At 36.8% G+C, this 21,878-nt stretch overlaps 1 protein-coding gene across 1 annotated transcript in view; it reads right to left on the reverse strand.

Annotated features, from left to right (window-relative positions):
- LOC118577749 (suppression of tumorigenicity 18 protein) overlaps positions 1–11,197 on the reverse strand; it is a 157,752-nt gene extending 146,555 nt beyond the window's left edge. Inside the window, exon 1 of the mRNA XM_036178391.1 lies at positions 11,139–11,197. The gene's annotated coding sequence lies outside the window, so the exon portion shown is untranslated. The remainder of the gene's footprint in view (positions 1–11,138) is intronic.
- Positions 11,198–21,878: the final 10,681 nt, after the last annotated feature.

Genomic DNA, 21,878 nt, shown 5'->3' on the forward strand with positions numbered 1-21,878 from the left:
TAGATGACGAGGTACTACTTCATAGATGGATTTTGTTTTCAGTTTCACTGTGTGAACTATGAGCAATCAGCTTGGACATCAGAAAATAAACATACTGATCAAGCACACTAATTAAGCCCAGAGATTGCACATGCATACAGTTCATGGACTAAAAAGGCAATTCATTATAATCCTAATTGTGAATATTATATTTCTCATACATTTCAGTCTGCAGTGCTACTTATGAGTTGTGCAGTTCTATAACCCTTTGATGCTTCTACCTTAAGAGATTATCTTTAAAATCATGAAACATCTGCATATTTTCCCTATTCTCAAGATTTTTATGAAAATAGTTCTTGCTTTAAACTTGACAGTTTGACCTCCTTTCATAAGGCTATAAAGGCTATGTCAACTATTAAAAAAATGTGGACAGTAAATTAGGAATGGTGTACATGTGTGTTAAGTTCAAAAAATGTGAATGCATGGAAGATAGTTATTTATACGTAAAATATTTTATATTGCCTATAAAGTCAGCTTCCAGAAACCAGCTTTCAAGTAAAATTCATTAATGAATAATTAACTAATGAGTTATAACAGAAGCAGAAAGATGAGTCATATAACGTTTCAATCACAAATTATTTTTGTTCTATCAAAAATAAGATAAATCATTATTAACAAGTAAGTGAAAAGGAGATTATGTTTTCCCAATTTTCTTCAATCCTTAGCTGTGAATGCATAAACTGACTTGCTCCTATGTCCACAGTGAGACAATGTGGTATTTCTCTGAAAATTAACTTATATTGAAAATTCATATAAAAGCAGATACATTGACTAATAGAATAGAACTGAGGACCAATCTGTAGGTAGCACTCATATCAACACCTGGTTTTTGACAAAGAAACCAATAGCACATTGGAGAAAAGATAGCACAAATAGTATTGATAAATGGAAGAGCTACACATGGAAGGATGAAACTACACATTTCACTCTGCAAAACTGGACTCCAAATGGATCAATAATCTGAGACCTTGGAGCTGATACAAAAGAAAGTACATTTGAACTCATTGGCATAGGAAAGGACATTTTGAATAAGGTCTCAACAGCGAAGGATTAAGATCAACAATTAATAAATAAGGACTAAAATCTATTATATTTCGAAAGAAACTGCCATTTAAGAGAAGAGGTTGCTTAAAGAAGAGGGAACTCTTTATCAAATATACATCTGGCAAAGTTATCTAGAATACACAAAAAAGTAAAAATAAACAAACAAGCAAACAAAAACTAAACATCAAGAAAACAACCCAGTCTTAAAAAAAAAGGGGGGGGGGGAATGGACTAAACAAATGTTCACAAACAATGAATTACAAATGGTGGAGAAACATTTTAAAAAACTGTTCAACATCCTTAGTTATTTGGGAAATATATATTAAAACAACTTTGAGAAGTCATCTTACCCCAGCTAGGTAAGATTTTAAAAAATGATGACACATGCTGTATTCACTTCTGGCAGGAGTGCAAACTGGTGCAGCTACAGTAGAACTCAGTGTGGGAGTTCCTCAAGAACCTAGAGATAGATCTATCTCATGATCTAGCTATATCACTCTTGGGCACATACCCAAAGGACTCCATATTATACTACAAAGATTCATTCATGTTCATCGCTGTTCTTTTCACATTATCCAGGAAGTGGAAATAGCCTAGATGTATCTCAACTGATAAACGGACAACAGAAGTTTTGTATATGTCCACAATGAAATATTATTCAGTCATTGAAAAATATGGAATATGCAGATAAATAGATGGAACTAGAAAAAAAATTCTGAGTGAAGACTCAAAAAGACAAATGTCACAGGTTTTCTCACATTTGTGAATGCAGCTTTGAAGTTTAAGGTATGTGTGTTTCATTTGGAATGCCCATAAAGGTCAGGAAATTAGCAAGAAACTGTGCTGCAGACTTTCAAGAGAGTCCTTATGAAAGATTGAACACAGGGGTACACAGGGTTAATGGGGACTAATAAAACAGGAAAGGTTGATTTGATATGAGAGATGAGAAGGCAAGGCAGAAGAGGGAAGGAAAGGAGGGAAATAATACTAAATACAGTTTTTTAAAAGTCATGGCTATCTACCTACTGCCATAGAAGCTTGAGGTCAGGGAAGTGGGAGTTACACTACAATGGAGTAATAATAACCCTACTAAAAAACATAGGCTAACAAATAGGAAATCCAGGGTTAGCCTCAAGCAAACCTGTGGCTAGACAGGTCATAAACCTTAAGAGAGAAAACTACTACTATTATTCTGCTAAATATAGTTTTAAATTGACTCCTAATGACTGATAACTAATGCATCCCTCAATCCTCATTATAGAAGCTTCCTTCTTTTTGCAGTAGATGATGATTAACACATTTCTACAACAGGCCAAATACAGAGTTTGAAAGAATTCAGAATGATTACCCTAAATGAGATGCCCATGTCACATTCCTTCCTCCCAAGGCTCAAGGGTCATTGTGGTAAGGAGTTGAAAAGAGCGTAGAAAAGTATATTCTGGATACATCAGGGAAGCTGAACATATGAATTCATAGCAGTTGTGACAATATATGGAAGACCTGTTTGAGCTCAGGCAAGATCAAATTTCATCATGTAGTCATGTAGAGGAGAGTTGAGCATGAAGTTTCATCCCCATCTGAAGGGCTTCTTGCAACTGATAGCTGTTGGGAGGGCAAGTCAGATTTCTGTAAGAGCAGAGCCACTTGCAGGACCATCTCCAATAGAAGATGTATATCCTAGACTTACAAGGAGCAGAAATTGACTTTGTGGGTATAAAACAACAATAACAGAAAAATAACATTGGGTGGATAGGGAATATGGGTGGATCTCGGGAGAATTGGAAGAGGGATGAATATGATCAAAATATATTGTACTAAACAAGACAAGGTTGTCCACTCCTTTTCAATGTGGTTCTTGAAGCACTAGCTGGAGCAATAAGCAAGAGAAGGAAATTCAAAGGACACAACTAGGAAAATAAGTCATTCTCCATATTTGTAGGTGATATGATGTTATACACAAGATATACCAAATATTCTACCAGAAAACCTTTAGAAATAATCTACAATTTCAGCCAAGTGGTAGAATAAAAATCAGCTCACAAAACCAGTATCCTTCCTATATACATACAATGAATATTCTGAGAAAGTAATCATGAACAAACTCCCATTTACAACAGCTTTCAAATATCTTGGAATAAACCTAAGGAGGTAAAAGACTTCTATAGTTAAAACATCAAATTTCTGAAGAATGAGATTACAGAGAAGACACTAGAAAATTGAAAGATCTCATATGTTCTTAGGCAGGTAGAATTAATATTGTGAAAATGATGATTGTCCATAAAGCAATTTACAGATTTAATGCAATTTCAGTCAAATATCACAATGCTCTTTACAGAAATAGAAAATGTCATCCTGAAATTAATATTGAGCCAGAAAACCCCCAGTCAACCAAAGTAATTCTGAGCAAAAATAATAATAATGGAGGGATTACCATTCAAGATTTCAAGATACATTATAAAGCTATAGTAATAAAAATAGTATGGTACTGGCATAAAACCAGGCACATAAAACAGTGAAAGAAAATGAAAGACACAAACTTTAACACACATAACTGCAACTATCTGACAAAAAGGTCACAAGCTCATACTGGAAAAAGACAGCATTAACGTTCATCTACAGAAGAACAAAATTATCTCTCACCTGTATCTATCACCTTGCACAAAAATTAACTCCAAATGGATCCTTTGACCTCAATTTAAAACCTGAGACAATAAAACTGCTAGAATAATACATAGGCTGTATGTTGCAAGATATAGGTATAGAAAGCAACTTTGTGAATAGTACTCTATTTGCCCAGGAATTAAGGCCAAGAACAGACAAGTGGAACTTCACAAAACTAAAAAGATTCTGTACAACTAAGCAAAGAATCAAGTGACAAAGAAACACAGAGTGGAAGATAACTTTTGCCAACTATATATCTGCAGAAAATTAATACCCAGAATATATAAAGAAAGAAAAACTAAAGATTCAAGAAAACATATGACCTGATTTGGGTTGTGGATCTGAACAGAGAATTCTCAATAGAGAAATCAAAATGGCTAAGAAATATCTCAAAAAGTGTGCATCATCTTAACAGTTATGGAAATGAAAATTAAAAACAACTTTGCAAGTTCATCTCACCCCAGTCAAAGGGCTAAGACCAACAAATGACTGATAACAAAAGCTGCTGGGGAGGAAGAGCACTGTTCACTGCGGGAGGAACAGAAAATGGTGCAGCCGCTCTGGAAACAAGTATGAAGAACCCACAAGAAGCTGAAAAATGAATTTACCATATGACCCACGCTGTACTTGGAATACTCACAAATGACTTAACACCCTACCCCACAGATACTTGTTTGGTCATGTGTGTTGCCACCCTATTCACAATAGATGAGAATGGAAATTATCCTAATGATCACCAACAGATGAATGGATAATGAAAATCTTGTACATATACACAACAGAATCATCTGTAAAGAAAAAGGAAGCATGACCTTTTCAGGTGAATGGATAAACTAGGAAATATTATACTGAGTGAGGTGACTCAGACACAAAAGGCAAGCACTACACATTGTCTCTCATCTGCAGTTCCTAGGTTTCAATCTTCAGATGTGAGTATATGATATGGAGTAATTTCAGAAATTAGAAAAATAAATAGGGACCATGAAGGAGATCTAACAGAGAAACAGCAGGATATGAAGGTGGAAATGAGAAAAAAGGAAGGGATCTGTAGGACAATGAGGCAGGGAGGAGGGGCCAATAACAACAGTTCCATTCTCTAGAGAACCCTAACACACACACACACACACACACACACACACACACACACACACACACTCGCACATGCGCATTATGACAACTGGTTTTATGCCAACTTGACACAAGCTATGAGAAGGTAATCTGAACTGAGGAAATGCCTCCTAAGATCAGGCCTGTAGGGCATTAGGTTAATTAGTGATTGATGGGGAGGGCCCAGCTCCTGCCTCCAGGTTCCTGTCCTGTCCAGGGCAGGTTGTAAAATTTCCTGCCCTGATTTCCCTCAGTGATGGACTGTTATTTGGAAGTGTAAACCAAATAAACACTTTCCTTCCCAAGTTTTGGGCATGGTGTTTCATCACAGCAATAGTAACCCTAACTAGGGGACACACACACACACACACACACACACACTTAACAAAGTTGGTCACTTTGGCTGATAGTGCTCATCTAACAACAACAAAAAAAAAATAGATCATAAATAACAAAACAACACCCACAACAGACACAGAAACCTCCTTTTGATTTGTTAATTAGGGGAGTCAAAGAGACTCCTAAAACCATATAGGTTATTGCTATTACCATGAGTTATCTCCCAGAGGCTAAAAGTGAGTCAATATTTGTTAAAGACACCACATTTTGGACACAGGACTAGGAGGATTTTAGCTGGATCTGACCTAAAAGCCTCTTTCCTGGGGTCTAGTTTCCATAGTACCAGAAGGTACTAAGCAAGCAGTCGAGGGCGGGAGGCAATAAATAGTCCCACCTAGCTGTGATGTCCTTCAAACACAACAATGACCAGCATGGTAAGATATCCCTAAAGGTTCAATAGTGCTACTTATCTTAGTAACCAACAACTAATTGAAATCCAAGTCCACTCAATAGGAAGGAAATCATGCCTTGTGCTGGAAACCTAGCCAACTACCCTAGGAAAAGTGAGGTCATAGATCTTAGAAGATCCCTACTCCTGCTTCTTTATGAGATCACATAATTCTTAACAGCATTCTAAATATATATATACTTATACCCACAGATAAAAGTTTTTCTCATCCCTCATCAAAGAAGATTCTCTTTACAGCAAACAGAAACCATTACAGAAAATTACAAGTGGTCAAAATGCAGAGACCAACTGGTCATGGATCTAAAACATAACTCCTAATTCTATGGCTTAGAAAACATTGTGGAAGAGCGGACAGAAAGCCTGTAAAAGCTGAAGGTCTAGAATGTTTGCTATGAGATTGTGTTTCCTAGAAAAGACTATAATCAAGATACCTCAACAATATGGCTGCATAAATAAAACCTGAACCAATAGTCTTCTCCTGAGATAAACCTCCGTTGAATATCAAATACCAAATAGTCAGCCCTGAAAAGATACATAAGCATCACTAAACAGACTCAGTAGGTTGTATTTATATGTTTGTGTGTGTTTATATCTATGTAACAATAATAACCAAAGAAAAGAGACCATCAATCTGAAAAGGAGTCAGGGATAGGTGGGGAGAGCGGGCATGGGAAAGGTTGGTAAGAGGTTAGAAGGGGGAAATGATGTAATTATTTTTAATTAAAACTTTTTAATTCAAAATTCCAGATCTTCAGTCATGCTTTAAAGTCTAAAAAATAAAAGAGATAATCTTATGGTTTAATAATTTTGCATGCCTAAGTATGTGAAATACACTGAAAATAGTTTGTATTTTTATCTTAGACCAAACTCAAAATGAGACCTTTAGAAGATTTAATTCTGATGTCCCTCTATACTGATCGCTTCTCAGTATTTTCAAGTTTAGTTTTTGAGTGAAATGTAGAGTCAAAACCACAAACACTAATTTATATAAGATTTAAGTTCAAGTTTTATATTTTTGTTTCTCCAAGTGAAACAAACTTTGCTGCAACATGGAAATAGAGAAGCTTCATAGACAAAAGCTTGTTGACCTTGTAAACAGAAACAGCACTGCCTGCCACTGTCTAGAATATGATGATGTCTATTCTGTCCTTTTAAAAAGTAAATTATGACCAAAATGAGATGAATGGCTTTTGTTAAAGTTCAGTTCAAGTTTAAATTCATTTGTTTCAGTTTATCAACTCAGAAGCAATTTTACCTTAGCACATTTGATGTATATATTATTGAGCTTTGCCAAATTCAATCCATCACAGTTGAAGATTCAAACAATCATCATTTCTTCATTACTGGAATGCAAGTACAGTTCAAGTAGATGTTTATCTAAGGTAAGTTATTATCCTTTTAATCAAGAAATTGGAGGAGTTATACAAAATATGCTACAATTTCTAGAAGCTGAGCACCTTATCTGTAAGATGAAGATGTTATAATAAATCATGTAATATTTTTGAGGGAGAGGGTATCACAAACCAATTCGTGATACTGCTGAATGCTCAGGGAACAGTTTATGAGTCCTTCCCCCCCTACTTTCTCAATGGCCAAAATTTTCCATAGCACCCTGGACAGCAATTCCTAAGCCATTTCTGAAAGGGGAATGTATGTGTGTGTGTGTGTGTGTGTGTGTGTGTGTGTGTGAGAGAGAGAGAGAGAGAGAGAGAGAGAGAGAGAGAGAGAGCAAAAAGTCCCTCAATACAGGAGGTCAGAGCCCACAGTTGAGCAAGGGATGTGAGTAGTACTTCCCCAAGGTATTGTACACATGCACCCAATCACAAACCCACATATATCACACAATTCCACTCACACACAACATACCTAGGTACTATCACACCACATATTATTTCATACATATTCACATCCCACTACCATCACAGCACATATGTACCATACCTACCACATATATACCAAATATACCATTCATACATATAACACACACACACACATCATATACATCATACATATCATATGTCTCAAACCAAATGCATGCATACATATACTACCAAGCAAACATGCCAGACTTCCTGTATTACACCTACATATATACCACCACACATCACACAGACACATATTTTATATATCTCTATATATACATATACATACCTGCACACCACACAGACACTGACACATGCTAACTTTCAGTAAGAGACATCAGAATTAAATCTTCTAAAGGTCTCATTTTGAGTTTGGTCTAAGATAAAATGCAAACTATTTTCAGTGTATTACACATACTTAGGCACAATATATATACCATAAACATGCATTATGTTCTAGTATATAGATGCACACACATATACGCAGCATACATTCCTCATATCACATATGCATACCACATATGTATATCACACATACACACCACACAGAGACACACATATAATACATCACATATATACACAGACATACAAAACAATGGCATATATCACATGCCACTTGTACATGCCACACAAAACATCCCATACATATGCACACACCATAGAAACCTCATATACATTTATACTGTTCTGATACACATTGTGTTTGACAAGAATCCAAGGAAAAGACATGTGTGTGTGTGTGTGTGTGTGTGTGTGTGTGTGTGTGTGTGTGTGTGTTACATGCAGATGTATAAATAGATGTTTTCTGTCCCAACCACCTTGTCCCCAGTAACTGACTCAGAGTCGTATATTAATTACAAATGCTCAGCCAATAGCCCAGGCTTGTTACTAACTCTTACACTTAAATTAACTCATAATTTTTATCTATGATTAGCCACATGACTCTGTACCTTTTCTCAGTATGGCATGCCCATCTTGCTTTTCTGTGTTTGTAGGCAATTCTCTGACTCTGCCTTTCCTCTTCCCAGAATTCCCCTAGCCTGGCTCTCATGCTTAATCTCTTCCTGTCCAGCTATCAGCCAATCAGCTTTTTATTAGCCAAGGAGAGTAATACTTATTGATAATGCAGAAAAACATTGTTTCACAGCACAGATGTGTGGGTATGTTCATATATATGTAGACTCAGGTATGTGTATGAATGAATGTGTTTGTGCATGTGTGGTGTGCAGATGTGTGTGTAGATTTGTATGTATGTAGACAAAGGAGTATGTGCAGGTACACATGAATGTGTGTGTGTGTGTGTGTGTGTGTATGTTTGTGTGTGTGTGTGTGTGTGTGTGTGTGTGTTTGTGTATGTGTGTGTGCATATATGTGTGTATGTTTGTAGGTCTGAGAATAGCAGGAATCTTCCTTGATTGTTCTTCCATCTTACTCTGAGTCTCATGTGTTCTGATTTAAATGCCTGTGGATTAGCCTGTCTGCAGAACAGACAGGGCAGAGAAAGTAAGGTCCTGAGTGATGCTGGGAAGAGCGTGCTAGGAAGAGCATGCTACACTTTCTATGTTAAAGGCTAGACCAGTGAAAGACATGGAGACAATTTCTTTTCCACTTACTAAAACCTGATTTTTAGCCACATCCGAACTCAACTTCATCATGGGTCAAGGCTCCCAAATCAGGGAAACCAGGGGATTTTGCTTATTCTAAAATTAAAAACAAAACATAATAACAGCTTAATACAGTTCTTTCCTCACTACAAGTTTGAGATTCTCAATGTAGGAAAGGTGTCTCATCTCAAGATACTCTCAGATTTTATAAGAAATGAATTAAATATCATTTTTCCATCACAGTACCTCATCACAACGGATTTTTGAGGTAATGATATACTTTTCAAAACACAGTGAATGTAGAAAATAGTCATTACAGTTCATACTAGCAACCTGGACCTGAAAGAACAGAAACAGAATTCTAGATGCCTAAACCTACTGTCAGCAACATGTCAGCATTTAAAATACATTGAATTGAGAGTAGTGGGGGGGTGTTGTAGTGTATATCACACATCATTTGGGTATTAATGACATTACATAAATGATTTTGTTAATGTGCAGTATATTCTGGAGGACAGTGCTCCTTGGCAGACACATTGCAACTGTGAATGACTCTAACTGCTATAGATTTGGGAGTGCTTATCCTGGACCAGAGTCTAAAGACTGCAATGAAAATGGTCTTCCTCATAAGTCCTAGGATATACAATCTTTTCAGTAGCTTGTGTTGTTTACAAAATGCAGAATTAGTGGTAAAAAAAAAACCTAAATTATGATTAAAATGAGATGAATGGCTTTTGCTTCCTATGGAAAAATAAATATAAGTATAAAAAATTTAAAACAATAACAAAATGATTAAATAAAAAATAAGAAATTGTGAAGAAATCTGCCAATGTCTGTTTCCCTGGAGCTCTTGCTTTAGCAATCTCTGCAAAAAGAAGGGAGATGAGCTCAAAGCCATCTAAATGTGGAAGGGCAGCCAGACGCAGCAATTCCTCCTTCCTTTTGAGAAGTATAAAGTCTGAAACAGAAAGTTCACCACAAAAAGAGAACTAGAAAACAAATGCAGCCAAAATAACTAAAAGAAATCTGAATGTTGTGGACCTGGCTTTGGGAAGATGTGGAAAAGCATCGACCTAGCTACATAAGTAAAAAGGCCATTTTCAAATGATAGCAACATGTCATAGGAAATAGGAATTCATCTGAGCTTGGTACTAGAATTAACATCACACACACACACACACACACACACACACACACACACACACACACACACCATACTACATATATACTTAAAACATGGTTAAAAGCTTAGTTAAAAGTGCCATGGGTAAAACTCCAATGTATATGAATGCAGCATCCTTTACAGGACAATAATTAAGCAAGAGAGGAAACACGTTCCTTTTTTTTTTTCTTTCTTTGTTTTTTGTTGTTGTTGGGTTTTTTTTTTGTTTTTGTTTTTGTTTTTTTTTGTTTTTTTGGTTTTGGTTTTGGTTTTTGGAGACAGGGTTTCTCTGTGTAGCTTTGCACCTTTCCTAGAGCTCACCTGGTAACCCAGGCTGGCCTTGAACTCACAGAGATATGCCTGGCTCTGCCTCCCAAGTGCAGGGATTAAAGGCATGTGCCACCACCATCCGGCTTTTCTTTGTTTTAAAGATTTATTTGTTTGTTTGTTTGTTTGTTTATTATTCAGTGTTCTGTCTGCATGTATGCCTGCAGGCCAGAAGAGGGCACCAGAGCTTATTGTAGATGGTTGTGAGCCACCATGTGGTTGCTGGGAATTGAATTCAGGACCTCTTGTAGAGCAGCCAGTGCTCTTAACCTCTGAGCCATGTCTCCAGCCCTGGAAACACATTTCTAAAGTGGGTGAGAAACCATAAAAAGAAGAAATATTATCTGCTCCCAAAATATTGCTAGCCATAGAAATAATGGTTGTAGACTATAGAATACTTAGCAAAATTAAGGCAAAATGTGCATTTCTAATTTACGGCTAAGAAATAAGCAGTATCAGAGTAGAGCAGGGAAAGAATTAAGCATAAAATCTTGGATTAGAAATATAATAAATGAAATTAATACCTCATTCCATGCACTGAGCAACAGATCAGGTACATCTCAAAAATCAGAGGACAGTTGTGAAGAAATTGCGAAAGCTGTAGAAAAAAAAAGATATGATGGAGGACAGGGAATTAAATATACAAGGAAGGAGAAGTTAGGTGACTCATAACTTGCAATGCTCAAGAGCTGAAAAGGAAAGCCTTTCATATTTCTGAATCAAAATAAAATCTTGTCAGAATATGTTAAGTAAAATTTACCCCTGCATGGATGATAGAGAACTTGCATAACACCAAATAAACAGAAATATTTGAAAAACATCAACTATTTGAAAGGAAAGGTAGTATACCTAAAGTTGGTGATTAGTGTTCACCAAAGTGAAGATAAACTAGAGAAAATAACCACAAACTTAGAGAGCTAAAGTGAACAATTCTAATCTAAACAATAGCAGAAAAGGTACATGTCCTGGTTGCTTTCCTATTCCATGATAAACACTGTGATTAAATGCTACTGGAGGAGAAGGCTTATTTGGGTCACAAGTCCATTATTAAGTGAAATTAAGGAATTCAAGCACAAGCCTTGAGGCAGAAACCATGGAAGAACACTACTGGCTGGCTTGCTTCCCTGTGGCTTGTTCAGCTACAATCTTTCTACTGTCCAGTACTACCTGCACAGTGTTGCAACTGTCCACACTGGGCTACCCTGTGGTACCACCATCAATCAGCAATGAAGATAACATCCCATAGACATGCTTTCAGGCCAATCTGATAGAGGCAATTTTTCAATTGAGATTTCCTCCTCCCAGGTATATCTAGGTTTCTGTCAAGTTGACAAAAACTAAGCAGCACAGTAGCCATTAAGAAGCAAATACAAAATGAAAGACTTTATATAAATGTGTCCTCTAATACAACATCCATTAAGAACATACTTCAGAAAGAAAGCAATCTTTGAAAATGAAAGACTGACATCGAAACCTACAACAAATAGAGAGGATAACCCAAGCCAAACAGATACTGATCAACAAAATCAAGAAAAGCTTCTAATGAGAAGAATTACTAACATTTTAAAACAGTCTTGTTGCCTGCAGCTCTTTGTCTGCTGTTGAGGCCCCATGAGATGTCCCCTGTCCATGTTAATGTGTTTATTGGTGTCATCCTTATTCAGGTCATGTTTAGACAGCCATGTTGAGGAGACTGCATGGTTGTAGCTTCTCTGAAATTTCTAGGAGCCACAATGTCACAGTAAACTTCCTGTTTATCTGACTCTTACAAACTTTACATGCCCCTTGCCCCGTGTTGGCTGATCCCTGAGCCCTAGGTGTTGTAGATGTATTAGCTGTTACTGAATACCACATGGTCACTTGTTCTCTGCATGTTGATAAGTAGTGGCTTTCTGTAGTGGTCTCCATCTGTTACAAGGAGATGTTTCTTTAACATGTAATGAGACTACACTTACGTGTTGAGGTCAGAATAAATATTTAGAATGCAATTAGGGATTGTGCTGGCTTAGTGAAATGGCAGGGGTAGGTTCCCCTCCAAGATCATGACCTGTCTAGCCCTGGGTATACTAGGTTTCTGGTACCAGAATAGTTTCCCTCTTGTTAAGCAGACCTTAAGTCCAATTTGAAAGCTGTTAGCATTGCCAAGGTATATGTACCACTACTACACCCTTAAGGTTGATTTTCTTGCCATGCTGGTCATTGATGTAGTTCATAGGTATTATAGCTGGATAGGGATACTGGTTGATTTTTCCACTTGGAAGCTTCCATGGAACTTTCTGGTACCATGAGAGCTGTTCTTAGGAGGTTTCCAGGTCAGATTTAATTTAGTTAGATCTTCTGGGTCCTATGTCCGAAGTACATGGTGTCTTCAGCAATAGAGACTTACCTTGAACCCCTCAGAGGCAACTAAGGAATGCAGAGAGTGGGAGAAATAGTCTTCCTAAGGGAAGAGCCGTCCAAATTGGGTTATCTAACACCATATGGTCAGCCCTGAAATCATATACATACCATATACATACAAGTAACTTTATAGAGACTGAGCAGGTTATATTTATATGGTTAGGAATGTATAGAGAGGGCAATGAGCACTACATGGAAAGGGTTGAAAGGAGGAAGGAATAAATGATGTAATTATGCTTTAATTTTCTAAAGGAAAACATTAATGCAACTTAGCTATCAATCTACTGATAACTTCATTTCACATAAAGGTATTTATACTAGGACAACAACAACAAAAGAGGTCACCATCTATGAAACAAAGAGCAAAACTTCACCAGACACAAGGTCTCTAGAAGCTTGGTCTTGAAACTTCGCTGTTTATAAAAAAAAAAGAATAGTCTGGGCATTGGAATAGGTCATCATGGTGTAAAGCAGCCCAACACTGTATTATTTGAAATAATAGTCGAGATACTGATTGATTTTATAAACAGAATACAAATGAAAATTTCTAGGGTATCCATGAAAATGAAAATAAAGAAAAAGTACTGACCAAAGAAGAGTTCTTCAGTTCACTTCAGTTCATGGGGATGGGATATGGTTCAGGGAGTAAGAGCTCTTGCTGCCCAAGCAGGAGGACCTGAGTATGAACCCCCAGGAGTCACATGGAAAGCCAGGAAAAGGCAGGCATGCCTGTGACTCCAGTATTGTGGGGCAGAGATAGGAGGTCTTACTAGGACTGGGGCTCACTGGCTGCTGGCCTAGCTTAACATTCAGAGATATCCTGTCTCAGACAAATAAGGTAGTGAGTGATGGAGCATGACACCTAGATGTCTTCCTCAGGCTCCTGTGTGTGTGCGCAGGTCCAAGCATCCATATGTGGACAGGTACATATACAATACACACACACACACACACACACACACACACACACACACACACACACAATTATAAATTCAAAATGAGTTAAGAAAAAAGATGAAAAAACAAAAAGCAAAGAGAAATTACAACATTAGATGGCAAAATACATATGTAAACATAATAAAACCCAATATATATATTGAGTGATTTATCTCTATAGTTATAAAGCAAATATTTTTCAGTTTGAATATTTGAAACATTAACTATATAACTTTAAAAAATATTTTTAATTCATTGAGAATTTCATAGAATGCATTTTGGTCATATTCACCCCTTATCCTAATTCTTCCTAGTCAAAAATCTTTATTGTCTTTTCATTAATCTGCCTATCATCCTTCTATGTTATCAGACACATATGTTAATATTATATATATTCTATATGCAGTCATATGCTTACATATGCATATGATATACAAGTAGAACTAAAGAATAGAAAGTAGAAGGCAAAAAAATCCATCTTAACCACGTAATTATTAAATTATTATTATCTCATACAGTTCTTCATTTATAAAGGAATACATAATGATTTCAGACCTAAAAGAATCTAACAGTGCAGTCTCAAACAATGTAAAAAAAATAAAGAGAATTATAATAAAATAAACAAATTTACTATAATGAAATTTAAACTAATTTTTTTCAGTAACTCTAGAAAGACAGTGAGCTGTAGCTCATATGAACAACACACAAGTTGCACCTGTGCAGAAGCCAGTATTATTTTAAACATATGGAATGCTATGAGAATGAAAATATATTCAACGAAATCAAATGTCATGTAATATCATAGCTAAAGTTAATTGGGTTAGAAACCAATAACAGAGGTTTTGCTTCTTCCCCAGGATTGTTGGCTGCATTGGTCCATGAGGGTGGAGGGTGACAGGTGAAGGGAACAGAAGCAGGGAACAGGGTTCAAGACCTCTGTGGGTACAAACAGACAGCTGTCTGAATGACAGACTTTGGTGAGTCAGCTCAATTTTATTCTAGAGTATAAGGAATAAATAGGATTGGAGAGCCTGGGGACAAATCCTAATTTGCAATAAGAGACACAGTGCTATCGTAAGGCTCTTAGTATGTACAGCAAGGGAACATTCCAGCAGGGATCTATTTCAGGGTTCAAGCTAAAGATAAGTCAGGCATCTGGTTTAGAGTCTGGCATCTGGTTTAGAGACAGCCTTCAGATAATGTCAGTCTTCCAGGCCCAGGGACGTTCTCCAGATAGGAGCACGTAAAGGCACGAAGTTCTTCTGGAGAGAGGGAGTCCCATGTTGTCCAACTACTGAGATAAGCTGATTTGAGAGAAGGAAACTTCTATTTTTCCACATTCAGTCTGATGTCTGTAAGTTTTTCTCATGTAGCCTTTATTATAATTAATATAAATATAAAAGGTTGTCTCCTTTTATACCTAGTTTTTTTGGGACTTTTATCATGAAGTAATGCTGAACTTTGTCAAAGGACTTTTTGGCCTTATTTAAGATTATCATGAGACATCTATTCTTAAGTCTATTTGCATGTAGTAACACATTTATGGATTTATCTATATTAACTATCCTTGAAACTCTGTGATGAAAACATCAGGCCATAGTATGTGATCTTTTTAACATGTCCTTGAATTTAGCTTGAAAGTATTTTATTTGTACAATTATGTTCATTAGGGAAAATGGAGTTGGGGGTTTCCTCCCTTTTCAGTATCAGAAAAACGCTGGCTGGATAGAGTGAGTTTGGTATCTAGATAATACTGACTGGATAGAAGGAGTTGACAGCTCTCTTTGTGTTTTATGTTTTTTTTTTTTTTTTTTCTCTTTTTAGATTTGGTAAAGTTTGTCAATAAGTCATCTGTCCTAAATTTTTTGTTTGTTTGTTTTGAGACTCTGTTAAAAAGCACACAACAAAACAAACAAACAAATAAAACACTCAGGAAAAACATAAGCAAGGATGTAAATGGCCTCTGAAGTAAAACTTCAGAACACTTAAGTACTAAAAAGAACAATAAAAGATGGAAGACCTAGATATTCACAGATTTGCTGAATTTATATTTAAAAAAAAACAGCTCTATTCACAAAAGTGATCTACAGATTCAATTAAATCCCAATCAAAATTCCAATATTCTCCACAGATATACAAATATATCACTGAGGTTCATATGAAATCACAAAGAACCCAATCATCAAAGGAAACCTAAGCAGAAAGTATAGTGCTGGGATCACAAGACATGACCTCAGGTTATATATGCTACAGAGTCACATGCCTTAGCTACTTTCCTGCTGCTAAAACACTATGACTACAGCAACTCATAAAAGGAAACAATTGAGTTTCTAGTTCCAGAACATTAAAACTCATGATGGGAGGGTAAAGGAATGGTGGCAGGAAGCGCCAAGGGCTCACTTTTCCAATTGCAGCCAGGAGACAGGGAGAACTAACTCAAAACAGGATGTGAGTCTATTGAAATCTTAAAGCCCACCCACAATGACATAGTTCCTCCAGAAAAGCCACACCTCCTGATCCTGCTGAAAAGCCATCAACTGTGAACCAAGTATTCAAATGGCCAAGACTAGTGACGGATGTCTCATTCAAACCACCACAGCACAATGACAAAACCAGCCATGTCTACACTAAGTTAGACATGGGCCAGTGGGATCGAATAGAGTACATAGAAATAAACCAGCACATCTATTACTTGATAAAGTTGTTAAATATGCACATGGTCCAGGAGCAGGGAGTCCCTTCACCAAATGATCCTGGGAAAACTGAATATCCACAAATAAAAGAATACAAGATACATATCCCTTACTTTCCACAGAAACCTATTCAAAGTGATTTTTAAAAAAAGCCATAAAGTAAGACTGGCATCTGAAATTACTAGAAAAAAAAAATACTTCAAGATACTGTGCTAGAGAGTTTTCTTGGTGTTTAAGATCACTTGATGTTCTTACAGGGGACCTGGGTTCAGTTATTCACTCCTGCAAGGTGTCTTATAACCATTTGAAACTCCATTCCAGGTGGTTCCATACCTTCTTCTGATCTCTGTGGGCACCTGGCACTCCTGTGTTATGCATATGTACATGCAGGTGAAACAATTACATGCAAAAAATTAAACAAATCTTTTTTTTTTTTAAATTTTAAGGATCTAGAGATAGCCAAGGCCTTTTTGAAAAGGCCTTCAGTGACTCAGGAACTAATTACAAAACTGAATAATTTGATGGCATGAAATGACAAGTTTTGGCACAAACAGCAAAGAAAATAATCACCAAACTAAAGAAGCATCCTTAGTTTATTCTAAATTTTTCCAAATATGTATCAAATGGGAGATTAATATTTACATATAGACTCTATTAAAAATAACAATAAGAAATAAAAAATTAAAAAAATACCATGAAGAACTCCCACCAAATCACCCAATTAATAAATGTGCCAATGAATAGAAAGGAAAAAATGCAATGAGCCAATAACTATTTGACTGAGTTTTTAACATCCTTAGCCATCAGGAAAAGGCAAACCAAACATGGCTTTGTGATTCTCCCTCACTCCAGTCAGAATGGCAGTGATGACAATCAATGACAGCAAATGTTAGTAAGCATTTGGCAAAAGAACCCTATACACTGTGGGGATGCAAGGTACCGAAGCCACTGGAAAAGTCAGTATGGAATCTTGTTTTGTTTTTTTCATGTTGAGTGTTTTATTTTGTTTACTTGCATGGGGGCGTTCTGTATTGTTTTTCTGAGAAAGAATTCAAATTTGGGTGGATTGGGAGGGGTAGAGGACTTGGAAGAACTTGGGAAAGGGAAGAATATGATCAAAATATATTAAAATTTTAAAATTTCTTTATATAATAAAAACATAATAAAAAGAAAAAAACTAAAAAAAAGAACATGTCTCTGTAAGTGGTGCTGATTCACTATGGAAATAATTTAATAACTAAGTAGCATGCTAAAACCAAATAAAATAAAATAAAACCAGGATGATCATATTATTGTTAGTAATTTCCTGCTTACTGAAACATTCTCTCTTGAAGGGAAGAGAAGTATCATGAAATTCAGGAAGTAAACAGCTCACAAGGCCAATAACTGAAACCTACAAGACTCCCAACCATTTCTCAAGGTTATAGCAGTGGTAAACAATTATTGAGGTAAACAAAATTTACAAATTAACTGAAAGAAATGGAAGGCAAACCAAAATTAGCAAGATTGGAGATGAAAGGAAACATTACAACAGGTAACAATTAAACTCAGAAAATCATAGGTCATACCTTAGAAATGTGTATTCTACCAAATTAGAGTACTTGAAATAAATCGATGAATTCCTAGATGCATATGCCATACCTTAATTAAACCAAATGAGATAAAAATTTTAAACAGAGCTAAAATAAGTTGTGAGATTAAAGCAGTATTTGAAACACTCCAATTAAAAAAGTCCCATGGTCAGATGGGTTCACCTCAGGATTCTACCAGTTGTTTAAAGGAGAAACTAAACAAATGTTTCTCAAATTACTCTGTAAAACAGAAAAGAAAGAATACTTCCAACCTCTTTCAACAAAACCAGCATCATACTGGCACCAAAACCAGATAAAGTTTCAGCTATGAAAGAAAACTATATACAAGTTTCCACTATGACCATAGATTTAAAAGTTCTCAATAAAATACTTGCAAAGCAAATTCAAGAACACATTAAAAAAAACCCATTCATTATGATTGAGTTTCTTTTGGTTCAGTGATGCAAGGATGGTTTAACCACACAAAGCAATAAATGGCATATATATATATATATATAAACTCAAGGACATAAATCACATGATTATCACAATTGATAGAGGGCCTTTAACTAAATCCAAAAATCAATTCATGAAAAAAAATTTCAATAGAAAGGTTAGGGATGAAGGAGACTGTTAGATCCAAAGGAAATTCCAGTTCCCCACTATGATGATATTTTATTTGTGCTGAAATGTAATTTTATTTGTATGTTAATAAAGTTGCCTAGGGGTCAGAGCTAATAGCTAGCCATTTAGCAGAAGTCTGGTAGTGGTAGCACACACCCTTAATCTGATCATATGGTGGGCAGAGTCTGTGTGTTCAAGGACACAGCCAGCATGGAGATACATGCCTTTAATCTCAGTACCAACCATATAGACCTGGAGATCTGGATAGACAGGCAGTGATGAGGAAGTCATGTGATTGGGTTTACAGCCAATGAGAAGGCAGAACAGAAAGGCAATAAAAATATAGACACACAAGAAGTAGTTCTCTCTTTTCTCAGGGGAAGTGGCTGGTAAGCTAAAGGCTATTTGCTAGTGCTCTGACCTCTTGGGCTTTTTAAAAATCTTTTTTAAAATTATTATTATGTGTTTTAATTTTATAATCCGCCATGGGTCCCCCTGTCCTCCCCCACTCCCGCCCTCACCCCCACCTTACCCCCAGCCATTCCCATGTCCTCCAGGACCAAGACACCACTGGGGATTCATTTAAACCTGGTGGATTCAGTACAGGCAGGTCCTGTCCCCTCCTTCCAGGCTGAGCATGTGTCCCTGTGTAAGCCCAAGGTTCCAAACAGCCAGCTCATGCATAAAGGACAGGTCCTGGTTCCACAGCCTGGGTGCCTCCCAAACAGATCAATAACTGATGGAAGTGGATGCAGAGATCCTCAGCCAGGCCCCAGGTGGAGCTCCAGGTGTCCAACTGTTGAGAAAGAGGAGGGGCTGCAAGAGAGTGAATTGTTGAATCCAAGATTGCAAAAAGCACAGGGACAAATAGCCAATCAAAAAGCACATGAATTATGAACCAACGGCTGTGGAGCCCCCAGCTAGATCAGGCCCTCTGGATAAGTGAGACAATTGAATACCTCTTGGGCTTTTAACTCTGCATTTGGCTCTGTGTTTCTTATTTAATAAGACCATTTAGAATTAGATCTATACCCCACACTCCAAAGGGCTGTCCAAACATTCCAAAATGAGCTTGACCTGGATTAAACTTGATTTCAAGGGGTGAGATAAAAAGTCAAGGCCCATTGATTCAATATGTCAAACCAGGCTTTGTTTTTCTGGAGCTGCTAGGTCTCTTGCTGAGAAAGGTGGACTCACAGAGGGGTTTACCTTGTTGAGGGGTTTCACACTGAAAAAGATAAGTGAGAAGGCCAGGCAAATATCATTACAGGCTCCAAATAACTCAGTTAAGAATTAGGCCTCAGTTTCTACTTCTTGAAACAAAGAACAATCAATTTTTAATGCCCCACCCCCAAGCCACAGTAGCTCAAGGTGATAACCAAATAAGCACAGAGCCTAGAACTTGTCCAGGCATGCCCCCAAATGGAAAAACTGTAACCATAACCAGTACCAGCCAATTAGCACATACTAATATGATTGCCACACTTGTAAGCCAATCATGTCTGAGATTACCTAACTGTCCCTGAAACTCCCCTTAGCTGTGCTTAAAAGGGCCTGTGAACTTCTCTCAGGGTTGCCATTTTGCCTTTGTGTTAGATGGGTGGCCCCAGCATTCTGGTACCTTTACTTTTGAGATAATAAATGCTCTTGCTGATTGCATAGGTGGATAGTGGTCTTTTGTAGGACTTCTCCACAATAAACTCACAAAACAGGTTCCACTGGAACAAAACAAACTCAAACATCATGCTGCTATTACTAACTAAAAATTTACTTTTACTGTTCCTTTATTTAAAAGAACTTGCTTTCCGGTGACCAGTCTTAGTAATCATCCACCTATGTCTCATGGTAAATGACTGGATGAAAAAGAAGGGTTGAAAGTTTATGTAAATTGTGAGGGTCTAAGATTTAAGGTATATGACTTAAAGTTCAGAGTTTCAACATATTAACCAATAGAGTTCTGATAAACTATTAATCTAGGCTTGATAAAACTATAAGACCCTTCAGGCTTCTAACCCCCCTCCCAACTATTCTAATGATCTTAACAACTGTTTCCAGCCCCTCAAGACCCAGGCAGCAAAGATTCACTGTAGATGAACAGTCTTATTAAATAAGAAACACAGAGCCAAATGCAGAGTTAAAATCCCAAGAGGTCAGAGCAGTAGTTAAGAGCTGATACTAAAAAAACCTTTCTTACCCTTCGCTGCCACTGTTGTCCTTTCCCTCAGAAAGAGAGCTACTTCATGTAGCTTGAGTTTTTCTCTCCATCTCCTGCCAAACCCCCGTGGTCCCACAACCCACATATAAAATAATCACTCAGATGCTTATATTACTTATAAACTGTATGACCATGGCAGGCTTCTTGTTATCTACTTCTTCTATCTTAAATTAACCCATTTCTATTCATCTATAAGTTGCCATGTGGCTCATGGCTTACTGGTACCTTACATCTCACTTGTCATGGTGGTGGCTGGCAGGTCTCTCTGCCTTCCACTTCCCTGAATTCTCCTCTCTCCTTGTCCCACCTATACTTCCTGCCTGGGTACTGGCCAGTCAGTGTTTTATTTACTAACCAATCAGACAGAGCAACACATTTAACATACAGAACATCCCACAGCACTTCCCCTTTTCTTTTTTTCATAAAGGAAGGTTTTAACTTTCACATAGTAAAATTGCAGATAACAAAACAATTATCAAGCAAGAATTACAGCTATAATATCTAGTCTATTTATAATAACTAGTCTATTTGGAAAAATTGAAGGAGATATCCTATCTATCTTATATTTGTGAGTCTAAGGTTTCATATCTAACTTATCTTTTATCATAACTAAAGAAAATTATAACTATCTAGCTTCAACTATGTTAAAGAAAGATATACTATTAACTGAGAAATGGGAGAAGGATGCAAGCAATTTTCAGGAGTTTTGCAGGGTAGACAGAGACAGCTGGTAGCCTGGACAGTCACCTAATGTTTCTTTGTAAAGTTGGGGCATCTGTCTTCAGTCCACAGGGCTAGAGTCTCTCAGTCACTTCTCTCAGTGTC

Source organism: Onychomys torridus, chromosome 2 (assembly GCF_903995425.1).
Source record: "Onychomys torridus chromosome 2, mOncTor1.1, whole genome shotgun sequence".
In the NCBI taxonomy this organism is placed as follows: Eukaryota; Metazoa; Chordata; class Mammalia; order Rodentia; family Cricetidae; genus Onychomys; species Onychomys torridus.